The sequence below is a fragment of the Somniosus microcephalus genome, chromosome 21 (assembly GCF_052327205.1).
Source record: "Somniosus microcephalus isolate GS21.2 chromosome 21, FLI_Smic_1.0, whole genome shotgun sequence".
NCBI classification, from domain to species: domain Eukaryota; kingdom Metazoa; phylum Chordata; class Chondrichthyes; order Squaliformes; family Somniosidae; genus Somniosus; species Somniosus microcephalus.
In genome coordinates, this window is record NC_141007.1 from 57142033 (window position 1) to 57159562 (window position 17530).

A 17530-nucleotide genomic window follows, 5' to 3' on the forward strand; every position below is an offset into this window, starting at 1 on the left:
TGGTGTAATAATAATCCACACTGGAGAATTTGTCTCTTATTGACAGCCTCATGTGTAGAGATAATTACTCACTCCTGACCACTGACTTCATGCAATATGTTGGGCCAGATACCGCAGCTAACACACTGGTACGATACATTTAAAGCGCGCACTTGACCACATAACACATGAGCAAAGTCTTGAGTGTGTTGTGTGACGTTGGGATCATAGGGCTGATTCCCTAATCAGATGGTTCCAGGAAAGAATGACGCTTGCAAGCAGTGCCGGCTGAGAAGTCGTGGGTCAGCAGCCCCTGATATTTTGTTCCTATAAATTAGCGGAGAGAAGACCAGAGGCTACCGGTCTGCGATTTCCTGACCAGTGCTCTCTGTGAACACTGTTCCGCACCAGAAATTCCCAACTGAGGGATCAGCCGTCACAAGTTGTATCGTATAGTAACAATGTTCCAGGTATCCAATTATTTATTTTTTGTGACATTTAGGAATTGTGGAATTACTTGTGTGCTTTTGTGTGTGAAATGTTATGCTAATTAAGGTGAGGGATGGCGCTGAAACGTCCTTTTACTTCAAGCGCCCAGTATGAGCACTCCTAGGACAGTTGTAGCATAGGGTCATTGTAGAGTAATCCTCAACAATGTGCCTTGACTCTAACCTCAGGAGAGTTCCAGTTGCCACACCAGCATGATATTTTTTTCAGTTTCCTACAACAGTCGTTCTTACAGCCCTTCAGAGTGTAATTTCTAGTTTAGTTGCTGATCTTTTCAAATGCTGACATGATGGGCTAGATTGACCAACCAGTCACAATCAACAGGCTCCGTATTTTTAGTATTTTCTATTTTCATCAGCGTAAAACAGATTTGGAATATAGAAGAGAAAACGGAGGAGAAAAAAAACAAGGTGTGGTAAACCACTGTTATAGTTATCACTGTATATTGTTCTCACTGTTCTCACTGTCACATCACTACACGAGGTCGCCTCTTGTCGCACTGTTATACCTGGGCTGACCACCTCCGACTCCGCCCATTACCTGCCCAGGTATAAAGGTAGCTGACTGGCTAGTATTCCTCCCTGTTGGATCGGATCACCCACGAGGGTGGGCTCTGTTATTTAGCCAATAAAAACCTTCAGTTACGTTCTTAACTCGTCGCCTTTTATTGGACTAATTGATAGGCATATCAATTTTATTGGCTAAATTTTAAAGATGTCTGATAATGAACAGCAACAGCAAGGAGCTCACCCAGCAGCACAGCAACAGCAGCCTCCAGACAACGGGCCACACCAGCCGGCTTGGCTGCAAGCCTTGAAACCACCATACCTGGATCTAAACCCACAGGCACCAAACTCAGCCAACGACTTCAAACACTGGCTGGACTGCTTCGAATCGTACCTGGAGGAAGCCGTCGTCCCTCAGAGATCCAAACTAAGAGTCCTGAAAGCCCAAGCGAGCCCGAGAGTATATACACTCATCCAGGACATGACTACGTACGACGACGCCATCAACCTACTGAAACAGCAGTACCGGAGCCCGGTAAACTACATGTACACTAGGCATCTCTTAAGATCTCGCCAGCAACAGCCAGGAGAATCGATAGCTGAATTTTCACGAGCGCTGAGACAACTCGGCAGGAACTGTGACTTTAAAGCGGTGACGGCTACTGCGAACATGGAAGACAATGTCCGCGACGCCTTGGTGAGAGGCCTACGTTCCGACTACACACGGCAAAGACTGCTTGAAGCTAAGGACATAGACCTGGACAAGGCCGAAGCCCTCGCCCTCACCCTAGAGGCCACCCAGCAAGACCAGGAAGCGTTTGCCAGGTACTATTCGTGACCCTGGGACTCGGGCCCGACCCCCACCCCACCACCCTTCACAGCGCTGCCCCCGGGACCTACCTCAGCGTCTGCATCACGGATCCGACCGGGCCCGCTAGCCCCGGTACCGGCCCCGACATCAGGCAACCCCGATCGGGCCGCTGGCTGCTTCTTTTGCGGCCAGGAGAAGCATCCGAGGTCGTGCTGCCCAGCCAAAAACTCGACCTGCAAAACCTGCCTCAAGAAAGGCCACTTCTCCAAGGCCTGCAGAAGCAAATCCTCAGAAGCCAGCAGTGCCTCATGCGAACCCTGGGGGCGGCCATCTTTGTGCGGGGCAGCCGAAGCCTGCAGAGCCTCATGGGAAAACCAGGGGCGGCCATCTTTGTGCGGGGCAGCCGAAGCCTGCAGAGCCTCATGGGAAAACCAGGGGCGGCCATCTTTGTGCGGGGCAGCCGAAGCCTGCAGAGCCTCATGGGAACAGCAGGGGCGGCCATCTTTGTGCGGGGCAAACGATTTAAACAGAGCCTCATGTGAACTACGGGGGCCGCCATCTCCGCCGCCATCTTGTCATGACAACGACGCGCTCATCTACACCCTAGCTTCCGTGACCCTGGATCAAGCCCGCCCGCACCACCTGGCCAGCTCAATGATGGACATCAAAGTCAACGGCCACGCCACGACCTGCCTGTTCGACAGCGGAAGCACGGAGAGCTTCATCCACCCAGACACGGTGAGCCACTACTGCACGCAGTGGATGAGTCAATCCCCTTCCAAGTGGAGAGCGATGCATCCGACTTCGCCCTAGCCGCTACCCTTAACCAGGAGGGTAGGCCGGTAGCCTTCTTCTCAAGGACCCTACAGGGCCCCGAGACCCGACACTCGTCGGTCGAGAAGGAAGCCCAGGCAATTGTGGAGGCAGTACGGCGCTGGAGGCACTACTTGGCAGGCAAACGATTTACCCTCCTCACCGACCAACGCTCGGTTGCCTTCATGTTTAATAACAAGCTGAGGGGCAAGATCAAGAACGACAAAATCTTGAGGTGGAGAATCGAGCTTTCCACCTATGATTATGAGATCTTGTACCGGCCCGGTAAACTGAACGACCCCCCTGATGCTCTTTCACGCATTACATGCGCCAGCGCGCAAAGTGATAGACTTCAGACCCTCCACAATGACCTCTGCCACCCCGGAGTCACCAGACTCTACCATTTCATTAAGGCCCGCAACCTGCCATACTCCATCGAGGAGGTCAGGACCATGACCAGGAACTGCCAGATCTGTGCTGAGTGCAAACCGCACTTCTATAAGCCGGACAGAGCAAGCCTGATCAAGGCCACCCGCCCCTTCGAGCGTCTGAGCATCGACTTCAAGGGGCCCCTACCGTCATCCGACCGTAATGTGTACTTCCTCAACATCGTTGATGAGTACTCCCGTTTCCCCTTTGCCTTCCCCTGCCCAGACATGACCAGTAACACGGTCATTAAATGCCTGAACAAACTCTTCGCCTTGTTCGGGTTCCCGAACTATATACATAGTGACCGGGGCGCCTCCTTCATGAGCGAGGAACTCCGTCAGTTCCTATTGGAGAGGGGTATTGCAGCAAGCAGGACCACCAGCTACAACCCCCGAGGGAACGGCCAGGTGGAAAGAGAGAACGCGACGGTATGGAAGGCCACCCTCTTAGCCTTAAAGTCTAAGGGCCTCCCAACCTCCCGCTGGCAAGAGGTCCTCCCGATTGCGCTGCACTCCATCCGGTCACTACTTTGCACTGCCATTAACACCACCCCCCATGCCCGAATGTTTGTCTTCCCCAGGAAGTCGACTACGGGAACCACCCTACCAACCTGGCTGACCTCTCCGGGACCCGTCTTGCTGCGAAAGCACGTGAGGGCCCATAAAACGGACCCCCTGGTCGAGAAGGTGAACCTCCTGCACGCCAACCCCCAGTACGCCTATGTGGCTTACCCAGACGGACGGGAGGACACTGTCTCCTTACGAGACCTCGCACCCTCACCCCCCCCTCCCAACCCCCCGAGTCCAGCCGAGGTAGACGGCATGCCGGAACCCCACGAGCCTTTGCCGACTACGCAGACACCAGCTTTAACACCGGATAATGTAACACCGCCGCTGCGACGATCGGAGAGGCTAACGAAGCCTCCGGACAGACTGACATACCAGAGCTGGTAATACACTTCACCCCGCCGGACTCTAATCTAAACAAGGGGTGAATGTGGTAAACCACTGTTATAGTTATCACTGTATATTGTTCTCACTGTTCTCACTGTCACATCACTACACGAGGTCGCCTCTTGTCGCACTGTTATACCTGGGCTGACCACCTCCGACTCCGCCCATTACCTGCCCAGGTATAAAGGTAGCTGACTGGCTAGTATTCCTCCCTGTTGGATCGGATCACCCACGAGGGTGGGCTCTGTTATTTAGCCAATAAAAACCTTCAGTTACGTTCTTAACTCGTCGCCTTTTATTGGACTAATTGATAGGCATATCACAAGGAATAGCATAAATTGAGTTAGAGAAGTTAAGTTGGAAAAGAGCAAGGACAGACACAAGTAATTGTTTTTAAAAAGTTGCAAGTTTTGCAAAATTTTCCTTTTCCTTTGTGCCTGTCAGGTGTTTGTTTTGCAGTTATGTTTTGTGTTCTTGATTTAATTTGTTATGGTCTGAGGGGCAGTGTGGCTTGGTGTAGTATAAATGTAGTCCTATGAAAATCGCACTGTTGTTATCACTGCTGCAGAAACCACATGTATTTGTAAAAAGAAAAACATTCTAAATTCAGATATAATGACTAGCTTACTATTCACAAACCCTTTACTGAGATATTTTGTGAAGCGCAACTAACAGATCAGTGGGTGTTTACAGCTGGGTAGCATACTTGGCTGCTATAATTTCTTACTGCAGGAAAAGGTAGCAAAATGTTTTACAATAAGTCGAATATATCAGCTAACATGGCAACACAATCGGGTTCCTTGTAAAATAACAATACAACGTGGCAAGGGGTCCATCAGAAATTTAATGCAGTCTTGCCAGCAGTCAGTATTTATTCCTCAATAATTATCCCTTAACCAACACCTAAAACAGACTACCTGGTCTTTATCACATTGCTGTTTGTGGGAGCTTGCTGTGCGCAAGTTGACTGCCGCATTTCCTACGTTACAACAGTGACTACACTTCAAAAGTACTTAATTGGCTGTAAAGCGCTTTGGGAGGTCCTGAGGTCTTGAAAGGCGCTATATAAATGCAAGTCCTTCTTTTTCAGTCATATGTGTCACGCTTTTATATACATTTTTATGACTAGACAAATCTTCGACAGCACCTCCCAAACCCGCAACCTCTACCACCTAGAAGGACAAGGGCAGTAGGCACGTGGGAACATCACCACCTCCAAGTTCCACTCCAAGTCACACACCATCCTGACTTGGAAGTATATCGCCGTTCTTTCATCATCGCTGGGTCAAAATCCTGGAACTCTCTCCCTAACAGCACTGGGAGTAGCTTCACCGCACGGACTGCAGCGGTTCAAGAAGGCAGCTCACCACCACCTCCTCAAGGGCAATTAGGGATGGGCAATAAATGCTGGCCTTGCCAGCGACGCCCACATCCCAGGAACGATTTTTAAAAGTCTGGATTGATGGTCACGTGTACAATTGATTGTCATCCGTTCTCAAAGTCAGCCATTTGGGAGAACTTGTGCTGCTTGGTTGTTGGGAATTGTATACTAAGATTTCTTAATTATCTGAAGCTTGCAACATGATATGAATGCCTGGAAGATCCCATATATCTCTGATGCAATCATCTGAAATGAGCTAGAGGAAAAAAAATATTAACATGAACAGGCAAAATATGAGTTGACAGAGTTGGATCCAGGCCTTCTTTAAGCACCTTCCAGAGGTGTACCATTGCCTGTTTAGACTGGGCGTGCAACAACAAGCCCTTCCCTGTAGGTTTCTAAATGATCTTTTATGCATCATAGAGGTTAGGGCTACATTGTTAGGGATGCATTGGTTATCACTGTGGGTCTCTTGGTTTTACATTGTCTCTGGATAATTAACAGGAAGTAGAGGCTCCTTTAATTCTATTTGCTTTAATTTGCCAATTTGCAGCTCTACAGAAACCTTTGAATCTCACATGTACATTATTCTGCTATGTGTACCCCTCTCCCACCCTGAAAAACAACACTTAATAAGCTCATTCAGTCCACATCCAGAGAAAAAAGAAGGACTTGCATTTATATAGTGCTTTTCGCAACCACCGGATGTCCCAAAGTGCTTTACAGCCAATTAAGTACTTTTTTGAAGTGTAGTCACTGTTGTAATGTAGGAAATGCGGCAGCCAATTTGCGCACAGCAAGCTCCCACAAACAGCAGTGTGATAATGACCAGATAATCTGTTTTAGTGATGTTGATAGAGGGATAGATATTGGCCAGGACACCGGGGATAACTCCCCAGCTCTTCTTCAAAATAGTGCCATGGGATCTTTTACAGCCACCTGAGAGGGCAAACAGGGCCTTATTTTAACGTCTCATCCAAAAGCTGGCACCTCCAACAGTGCAGCACTCCCATCAGCACTGCAATGGAGTGTCAGCCTAAATTTTTGTGCTCAAGGCTCTGGGGTGGGGCTTGAACCCACAACCTTCTGACAGGAGGGTGCTACCCACTGAGCCACAGCTAAACCTGGTTAAAATTGAACAAATTCAGAGTTGTTGTATTTACAAAAATTGTCTAAATCAACAATGTGAAAAACTGTTTAGCCCATTTGAAAATAATAAGAGTATTTCATGTGTTGTATCTTTTATCATTCTAGACCCCCCTGGCTGGGGGGTCTAGAACGAGGGGTCACAGTCTCAGGATACGGGGTAGGACATTTAGGACTGCGATGAGGAGAAATTTCTTCACTCAGAGGGTGGTGAACCTGTGGAATTCTCTACCACAGAAGGTTGTGGAGGCCAAGTCACTGAATATATTTAAGAAGGAGATAGATAGATTTCTAGACACAAAAGGCATCACGGGGTATGGGGAGAGAGCGGGAATATGGTATTGAGATAGAGGATCAGCCATGATCACATTGAATGGCGGAGCAGGCTCGAAGAGCCGAATGGCCGACTCCTGCTCCTATTTTTCTATGTTTCTATAATCTGAAAATTTCTTGTATAAAATCGAATAAAATAGGACCCTCTTCGGTTAGTCATCTAACTGTCTTCTGATTGATGTACATTTAGATATTTTAAAACAATGTTCCCCTGATAGCTTTGTGAGCTTAGTCATGCAGGATGCCAGGTTTGATCCCTCCCATCTGTGTTGAGTTAGCCAATCACAGCCAGGACAACAGTAGGATGTTGAATCTGGGCTCCCCTCACCTCAGGGAGGAATAGGCACGTGTGCCCACTCCTGGTCATTATCCAGCAAACCCTGCTGGAAGTGTGCATGAACAGACATCAGGTGAGGACAGAATTGGCCTCAGCTCGATGCCCCATGTGGTTGAATAGTCTTCTAACATTCACTATCATGACTCATAGTGAATAATGGCTACTTAATGGAGGGTCTGTGGAACTGTATTCCAGGAAAGCATCAACGGACAGGAGGGAAGGAAAGAAATGGGGGGGGGGAATCATTAAAAATTTAGGTTTATAAATAACATGCATGGGTCAGAAGTTTGAATGGGTGATTTGTTAGGATTTTGCAAAAATGTTAATTCCATATTAGCCCTAATTTCCAATATGAATTTACTCTCCTATAAATTATTAATCTTCTAGTTGTTAACTGTTGGAGAAAAAGGAAGAGAAAAAAGGCTGCCTCGTTATAACAGTGTAGTTGGATAATTGTTAAGTTTGGGTAAAGGATGTTCATATGCTGGACAAGGCAGTGTATGTGGTTCTAAATATCTTTTCAGTTATAAGATAATCTTGGGATAATCCACTGTTCCTTTAAATTACTTGGTAACAGATAATATTGACATTTTGCTAGTTGCAAAAAACATCAAACTACAATTGCAAACTCACTGCAGCATGAAAGGGAACAGTATGCATGTTTAAATGGGGAAATGACATATTAATTGCATATGATAAAGGTTAAATTTGTATTTTATTATGTTTTAAATGTAGGATACAATTGTACACAGTGTTTATATCACAAACCAACCTGCCTTTATAATGAACAGATGACAAAGCTGCGTGAATTTCTTATGCTGGTCAGCATTTTGGGCGGGATAACAATCATGTACCAGAGCTGGTAGCCATGTGGTGGAATCATGGAATCCTAGTAATTTCAGCACAAAAGCAGTCCACATGGCCCATCATGCCTGTGTCAGTGCTTGCACCACATCAGAACTATCTGCTCTAACCCATTTCCCTTCTCTCCCCTATAGCTTTTAATATTTTTCTTCTTTAAGTTTTTATCTAATTCTCTCTTAAATGTCATGCTTAAACTGGATTCAGTGATTACTTGTGGTAATGCATTCCATACTCTAATACGTTATCCAAGTTTTTCAAACTTGTTTTTTTCTTCCCAACTGTTGTTATCACTGTGTGAGATTCCATATGCCACTCACCCATATTTGACCTGTCAATGATACCTAGTTCCTGGCTGATAGGAACTATGCCTGAGTGGCTTCAGTTGATTTTTCTTCTGATCATGTCTCCCTCCTTGGGGGAAGCATTTTACTTTCCCTTAGTGTCTCACTTCACCAATTAGCACAGGCAGAGATTGAGAACTCAGTATGTTAGCCGGCATTTAGCACAACCGCCACAACAAAGCCCCTGTTATAGATTGCAAACTTGTGCAGAGCAATACAGTTTAATACTCCTTTGAACAGTCTTACCCAGTGAATCACTTTGAACCTTGGTTTATTGATACAAGTCCTCAGTGGGGCCAGGCAATAAAACTTAACACCTGTACCGGAAGACATTTAACAAGTGAGGTAAAAATAAAAGGCTGACTAAAGAATATTACAGAGAATACCTAATCATCATCAATTTTACATTTCATGTATAAATTGATAAAGTAAAGTCCAGTAGTATTACCTGCACCCACTACTTTTATGAAAATGACTAGACAAATTTCAACTGCGATCCCAGATTGTCAGGTCATATAAGTTTATCTAAAAGCATAATACACCCACCAGAATTTACAATGTATGCGAGGCTTACCAACTCAGCAGCGGGGAGAGAGGTAAAAAGTAATCAGAGTGTGACGTCACCAGGGAGCAGGTAAGTGATTGGTTGGTGAGTATTTCTCTATTTTTTAAACTTTAACTCTGGTTTATAGTTGCCAAGGTCTTTCTGGTGTAGTGGGGACTGTTGGTAAACCATACAAGCGCCCTAGTGTATATCTTTAATTGGTGGTATTGAATTAATTTAAATTAATTAAAGGGTAAGTCATGTCAGGACAGCCCAGCCCCGAGTTATGCTCCTCTTGCTCTATGTGGGAATTCAGGGACGCTGCCTGTGTCCCTGACGACCATGTGTGCCAGAAATGTATCCAGCTGCAGCTACTAGTAGACCGCATTGTGGCGCTGGAGCTGCGGATGGATGAGTTTTGGAGCATTCATGATGCTGAGAGGGTCATGAGTAGCACATTTAGTGAGTTAGTCACACCACAGGTAAGGGCTGCACAGGCAGAAGGGAAATGGGTGACCATCAGGCGGAGCAGTAGAAGCAGGCAGGTAGTGCAGGGGTCCCCTGTGGACATCCCCCTCTCAAACAGGTATACCGATTTGGATACTGTTGGGGGGGATGACTTACCAGAGGAAGGCAGCAGCAGCCAACTTCCTGGCACCAGGGGTGCTTCTGCTGCTCAGGAAGGGAGGAAAAAGAGTGGGAGAGCAATAGTGGTAGGGGATTCTATCGTAAGGGGAACAGATAGGCGTTTCCGTGGCTGTAGACGTGACTCCAGGATGGTTTGTTGCCTCCCTGGTGCCAGGGTCAAGAATGTCACTGAACGACTGCAGGGCATTCTGAAGGGGGAGGGTGAACAGTCAGAGGTCGTGGTTCACATTGGGACCAATGACATGGGTAGGAAGAGGGATGAGGTCCTGCAGCAAGAATTTAGGGAGCTAGGCAAAAGAGCAAGACCTCAAAGGTTGTAATCTCTGGATTACTCCCGGTGCCACGTGCTAGTGAGTATAGGAATAGGAGGATAGAGCAGATGAATGCATGGCTAAAGAGTTGGTGCAGGAGGGAGGGCTTTAGTTTCCTGGATCACTGGGCTTGCTTCTGGGGAAGGTGGGACTTGTACAAGTTGGACGGGTTGCACCTGAACCAGAATGGGACAAATATCCTTGCAGGGAGGTTTGCTAGCACTGTTCGGGGGGGTTTAAACTAACTTGGCAGGGGGATGGGATACAGAGTGGAGCTATAATAGGGGGTGATGTACAGCCAAATATAGAGGAAAAAATAAGTCAGACTGGAAGGTAGAGCAAATATGTAACGGCACAAGGGAGTAGGGCAAGGCTAAATGGCATTTATTTTAATGCAAGGAGTCTTACGAATAAGGTGGATGAACTGAAGTTGTTGATGAACACATGGGAGTATGATATTGTTGCTATCACGGAGACATGGTTGAGGGAGGGGTAAGACTGGCAGCTCAATATTCCGGGGTATAGAATCTTCAGGCGAGACAGAGGAGGGGGGTAAAAGAGGAGGGGGTGTCGCAATATTAATTAAGGAGACTATTACTGCTGTAAGGAGGGATGATATATTAACAGGTTCCTCTAATGAGGCCATATGGGTTGAACTTAAAAACAAAAAGGGGGCTAGCACTTTGCTGGGAGTGTACTATAGGCCCCCAAACAGCCAGGGGGAGATAGAGGAACAGATATGTAGGCAAATCTCAGAGAAGTGTGCAAATAATAGGGTAATTATAGTGGGGGATTTCAACTTCCCCAATATTAACTGGGATAGTCAGAGTGTGAAAGGCTTAGAGGGTGCAGAATTCTTAAAGTACATCCAGGAGAGCTTTTTGAGCCAGCATGTAGAAAGTCCTACAAGAGAGGGGGTGGTACTGGATCTAATTCTAGGGAATGTGGCCGGGCAAGTGGTAGAAGTGTTAGTAGGTGAGCACTTTGGTGACAGTGACCATAATTCGGTGAGATTTAAGGTAGTCATGGAAAAGGACAAGGATGGACTGGAAATAAAGGTTCTAAATTGGGGGAAGGCCGATTTTAATATGATAAGGCAGGATCTGGCCAATGTGGACTGGGATCAGCTACTGGAAGGAAAATCCACATCAGAGCAATGGGAGTCTTTCAGAAAGGAAATTGAGAGAGTACAATGGCAACATGTTCCTGTAAAGGTCAAGGGTGGGACCAACAAGCCCAGGGAACCTTGGATGTCAAGGGATTTACGAGAATGGATTAGGAAAAAAAGGGGGGCTTTTGGCAGATACAAAGGACTAAAGACAGAGGAAGCCCTAGAGGAGTATAAAAAGTGCAGGGGGTACTTAAAAAATAAATTAGGAGAGCGAGGAGGGGCCATGAAATAACACTGGCGAGCAAAATAAAGGAAAATCCTAAGGTGTTTTATAAGTATATTAAGGGCAAGAGGATAACTAGGGAAAGAGTAGGGCCCATTAGGGACCAAAGTGGCAAACTGTGTGTAGAGCCAGAGGATGTAGGTGGGGTTTTAAATGAATTTTTTGCATCTGTGTTCACTATGGAGAAGGACGATGTGGACATAGAAATCGGGCAGGGGGACTGTGATATACTTGAACATATTAGCATCGAGAGGGAGGAGGTACTAGCGGTTTTAGCAGGCTTAAAAGTGGATAAATCCCCAGGCCCGGACGAGATGTATCCCAGGCTACTATGTGAGGCAAAGGAGGAGATTGCAGGGGCACTGACACAAATTTTCAGAACCTCTCTGGCCACAGGGGATGTGCCAGAGGACTGGAGAACAGCTAACGTAGTACCATTATTCAAGAAGGGTAGTAGGGATAAACCGGGGAATTACAGGCCAGTGAGCCTAACATCAGTGGTAGGGAAATTATTGGAAAAAATTCTGAGGGACAGAATTGGCCTCCACTTGGAGAGGCAGGGATTAATTAGGGATAGCCAGCATGGCTTTGTCAAGGGAAGATCATGTCTGACCAATTTGATTGAATTTTTCGAGGGGGTGACTAGGTGTGTGGATGAGGGTAGTGCAGTGGATGTGGTTTACATGGATTTCAGTAAGGCTTTTGATAAAGTCCCGCATAGAAGACTGGTCAGGAAGGTAAGAGCCCATGGGATCCAGGGTGCCTTGGCACATTGGATCCAAAACTGGCTTAGTGGCAGAAGGCAGAGGGTGATGGTGGAAGGTTGATTTTGTGACTGGAAGCCTGTGTCCAGTGGGGTACCGCAGGGATCGGTGCTGGGTCCCTTGCTGTTTGTGGTCTACATTAATGATTTGGATGTGAATGTAAAAGGTATGATCAGTAAGTTCGCAGATGACACGAAAATTGGTGGGGTGGTAAATAGCGAGGCGGGAAGCCTCAGGCTACAGGACGATATAGATGGGTTGGTCAGATGGGCGGAACAGTGGCAAATGGAATTTAACCCTGAAAAGTGTGAGGTGATGCATTTTGGATGGACTAACAAGGCAAGGGAATACACAATGAATGGTAAGACCCTAGGAAAGACAGAGGATCAGAGGGACCTTGGTGTGCATGTACATTGATCCCTGAAGGCAGCACAACAGGTGGATAAGGTGGTTAAAAAGGCATATGGGATACTTGCGTTCATTAGCCGAGGCATAGAATATAACAGCAGGGAGGTTATGATGGAGCTGTACAAAACGCTGGTAAGGCCACAGCTGGAGTACTGTGTGCAGTTCTGGTCGCCACACTATAGGAAGGATGTGATTGCTTTGGAGAGGGTGCAGAGGAGATTTACCAGGATGTTACCTGGGCTGGAGCATTTCAGCTATGAAGAAAGACTGGACAGGCTGGGGTTGTTTTCCTTGGAGCAGAGAAGGCTGAGGGGGGACCTGATTGAGGTATACAAAATTATGAGGGGCATAGATAGGGTGGATAGAAAGGAACTTTTCCCCTTAGTAGAGGGGTCAATAACAAGGTGGCATAGATTCAAGGTAAGGGGCAGGAGGTTTAGAGGGGATTTGAGGAAAAACGTTTTCACTCAGAGGGTGGTTGGAATCTGGAACTCACTGCCTGAAAGGGTGGTAGAGGCAGGAACCCTTACAACATTCAAGAAGCATTTGGATGAGCACTTGAAATGCCATAGCATACAAGGCTACGGACCAAATGCTGGAAAATGGGATTAGATTAGACAGGGCTTGATGGCCGGCGCGGATGCGATGGGCCGAAGGGCCTCTTTCTGTGCTGTATAACTCTATGACTCTATGACTCTAAGATATTTACTAATGATATTCTCCCTAGTTCTACTTAGCCTTTCTCAACCACATATTGACTATGATTATGAAGTTGGGCTGCCACTTCCTAGACCCCAGTCAGTACCATTCTGTGCCAGAGCTACCCTGGATGAGTCTTCCTCTGATTTTCCCTTCCTCATCGTATAAACTAGCAGGAGTGGGTACAGGCTGAAGGGTGGGGGGTAGGGGGGTGGGGGGCAAGAAGAGATGACTCACAAGCAAGAAAAACAGCCTAGTGAGACCACTCCATCTTGTGATTTATACCAACAAAATATTATTTTTAAAATGTTCACTTGTGTTTCTCCCCATAAGTGTTATAAATATAGGTGTACCTGCCAGACAGTTATAGGACTGTAATGCAGTTGAGGGTTGCAGCCCCTTTTCCACTATTTGAAGGGGCTGCTCCTCAACTTCTGGCTCCACTTCGGTCCCACGCTCCTGATCTTTGGCCGCCCGGTGCGGAGGGCAAGTCGGAGGACCTCCTCATGGGTCTGCTCCTGGGCCTGGTCAAGATGGCCATCTACAGGTCCAGGCTGGACACGGCCCATGGGGGTGGTTGGTCTGCCTGCCTGCCTCTTTTCCACAGTCTTGTCTGCACCCGGTGGCCCAGGCGAAGGAACATGCGGTCTCCGCTGGTATACCTGAGGCCTTCCGCGACGGGTGGGCATCACAAAGAATGGAGTGCATAGTGGATACTAGCAACAACATTATTGTTTAAGTTTATAAGTTTCCTTTGTTTTTTTTATGGATTAGTTCCTTATTAGTTGAGCCCCTATAGGAAGGCGGCACTTTTGTTTGGATTTTGTTTGAATGACACTGGGGCAACTGTGTCTCCTTACTGGTTGATTTAGAAAAAGCATACTATCGGCAGTGTGACATGAGGAAGAGTAATAAACCCCACAATAACGTTTGACCTGAAGGTTTATGACATACTATTTATTATTATTTATTAAGTATTATTTAGGACAGCAAGTTACCAACAGGTATGTATTTGCTATAAACTGTAAAATCTGTGTATATACCTACACTTTTCTGCGTGTTTTTATGACCTGCAAATCCTGAGTTGCCCCTTCTGCAGTACAACTGTAATATTTCCATAGATATAAAAGTAGCAGGTGGGGTTCATCATCTGGATTTTAGCATATGGATTTTTTTTTGTTGCTTAATTTTAAAAAAATGCACCTTTTAAAAAAAATTCTGCAAAGCTTCTTCGAAAAAAATGTGCTAGGAAATGTACTTGTTGGCAATGCTGAGAGTGTTGGTGTGAGATGGGTGTGCAATGCCACAGCTCAGTGGGCTGTGCCTGTGCCTTTAAAAGTTTGCCCGTTGCGTAGAGCTTCATGAATGAAGCCACATGACAAAACATCATCTGACGTCTGGCCTCGGCACAAGCGCAAACAACGAGTGGGGGGAAATTCCTTCAATTCCAAAAAGGGGGAAAAACAGGCCCTCTCCCTGCCCAGATCTGCCTCGAACCTACGCCGTCGTGTCGGGGAGCTTCCCAGGAGTCGGTGAGTGAGAAAAAGGTCGGGTTTGGTGGGGTAAATGGGGCAGAAAAGGGGCCGTGTTTTGCTGAGTGTGCAAACGCAATGAGTGTGTGTGTGTATGAGAGAGAGAGAGCGCTGCTGACTCATCAGCGGGGTCATACCAGCCTGAGTCAGGCAGCCTGGGCACTGGGGTTTGCAATGGAGGGAAAGAAGAGAATAGGACTGTTTCAGAACGAGAGCAAATGCAATAGCTTCACACAAAATGATATATGTGAATAAGCGAGCTGCTGACTCAGGGTCCCCTCGCAGTGAAATTTGGCACCATCCTTGCTCCTAAATGGAGAGAATAGGGCAGGTTTATAACGAGACAATGTGTAATGTGATAGCACTTGTCTGAAAATATATATACATATATATAATATGTGTGTGTTTATGAGAGCTGCTGACTCAGGGTATGCCACCTGGTAGCAGGCTGGTGTCTTGTGCTGGATGAAAGGAGACTGGTTTATTAAAGGACAGTAATAGGAATATGATCATACTGCTATGATTTATATGCACTGGTGACTTTGGTGTGCATCTGACTGAGCTTTTTATATTTGCATTAGGTAATTTGGGGATGAGGGACTGCTTGGAATAGGTCAGCAGTATTTTTTGTTTTCTTAAGAATGAGCAGGTTAATTTCTTTTTCATAAATCATACCTTTTTTATTTTTGAAAAATACACTCTCTTTTTCAGGAGTTGTTTATTTTGTGAAAGACTGTCCAATGGATGGGCCTTAACAGCACTACGATAGTAATTATATCAATATGTGTGCAAATTAAATCTGCTGACTCGGCTCCAGTTATTGGGTGTACGATCGTGGTATTCCGTAAGGGATACAGTAAGACTGGTGGTACATAACCATAGCATTGCTTTGGCATAAATACATGTGTGACTATCAGCGGGGGGACTGGTGATTTATCTGTAGGGTCTCGTGCTGATCTACTGGAATGGGTAGAGAGAAAAGCCATGCGAGTATGCTACCCAGTTGTTGAATTGTCAGCCTGGCTCCAAAGTCTGGCATTATGGTGGAAGGTGGGATAGTAATTCTCTTTTAATGGCCTTGTGTAACAGCCTTGTATAAATAATACACTTGCAGGTGTATATAAGAGCTGACTCATTAGGGCCACCCTGCTCTGGTATTTAGAGCTTGTTCCTAAAGGTAAGAAACAATATTCTGCAGTACGTGAGAAATGGGCGCAAAGTGCAGCAAGGGAGATGTTGAGATAATCCAGGAGGATAAGTCACCATGATGCTCCATTTAACCGAGGAGGTAGCTGCTTAAGATACAAGAAAAAGGTTATATTTTGTACCAGTTTAGCAATGGAAGTATATTGTGTGATGAATTCTTAGTTATTATGATATCTAATATGATTTTACACTTACATGAATTTTGAAGTTGTGATTTCACAGCAGATTCTCCTACCTTTCTGATATCAGTGCCATGTTAGCTGCTGGTGCACTACTCAATAACAAGTTACTTAAACTTGTGTAGCGCCTTTCATGTAACAAATGTCGCACTCAAATAATTCTCCTTGTGAGTAATTTTGGCAAATTAAAAAATTGTATGACAAACTGTAGAAGACTTGCAATGTACTGTATATATTTAAAATACCCAACCCTGATGGTGAGGGAGTTGATAGCTGTAATTCAATCTCTGGATTTTGCTGACACTGGTAAATTGCATGAGCTTCACTTCATCAGTTTGATATCCCTTCCACTGCGTGAATTACAGCCTTGTTAAATTTCCCATGTATCTGTTCTCTGTGCAACAGTATTTTATAGCACTGTGCAAGCGCACTAGAGGGAAACTGACTCTTCTGTGCTTGATGCAAAACTTTAACTTTAGCAAAGAAAAAAACTTCAGATTTGTTAAGCATGATCAATTATGGTAGCAACAAATCAGATTTCACTTCGGGTAATGTAACCCTTCCATAAAGCCCTTTTAAACACTGTCACCATGCAAGTAAACTTTTATGTCGACACTTGACAATCGATACCCTACTGTTCTTTTGTGATTTTTTAAATTGTAGAATCACTGAATTGTACAAGTTGTTTCAGAAATCAATATTGGCCGTGCTTGCCTCATATGAAGTTACTGGCATTGAACTTTTACGATTTGTTTTTAAAGCTTTGATTACAGTTCTAACCAGAACTTGTTCCATTCCTAATCGGGCATTTACAGAGTTTTGGGGTGGGATAGATAGCGTTGGGAGTCATGAGCGTGGTGAGGAGCTGCTGAATTATGGCTATAATTCTCACAACTCAATATTCACATCAGTACCTCAGTCCTTCCTTCAGTAATGCACTGGTATTCTGATCGTGCTGTCGGCATGAGTATAACTACAACATGCATAGTTGCCAAATGTCTGGAACTTATTTCAGTGAGGTTATGGGGCAAGGTGATTGAACTCCTGATTTTGGTCACACCCTTATTACTTCACCACACAAAAATGTTATGCCTAATACTAAAATTGGTATTTCGAACATTTTATTGTAGATTTTTTAATTGTGGAAATTGCCGCCTTTTATACAATTACTTTTAAATACAGTTAACAAGGCTAGAACTTCAAACACACAAATGTGTCATTTCTGGATTTCAAACAATCTTAGATGATTAGACCAGCTTAAAATGGACTCTTAAAATAGTAAAATGTGGTACAGTACAGGCTAAAACTACTGATTTGCCGTTGAACTTAAGTACAGGTATTTATTGTGAAACAAAAGTGAAGTGCTGAGACCCATTGTGCAGAACACCACCATGAAGCGAATTGAGGTAAACCAGGAATACTAGGGGCAAAGAGAAAGGTAAGAA

The 17530-nt window shown here is 45.5% G+C and overlaps 1 protein-coding gene across 2 annotated transcripts in view; it reads left to right on the forward strand.

Annotated features, from left to right (window-relative positions):
- The first annotated feature begins 299 nt into the window (after positions 1–299).
- The window catches only part of mafga (MAF bZIP transcription factor G a), a 51898-nt gene continuing 34667 nt past the window's right edge, over positions 300–17530 (forward strand). Inside the window, exon 1 of one of the 2 annotated variants that reach the window (XM_085963723.1) lies at positions 300–449. The gene's annotated coding sequence lies outside the window, so the exon portion shown is untranslated. Of the gene's footprint in view, positions 450–14580; positions 14701–17530 lie in introns of those variants that run through there. The other variant, XM_085963722.1, reaches the window with a different exon arrangement.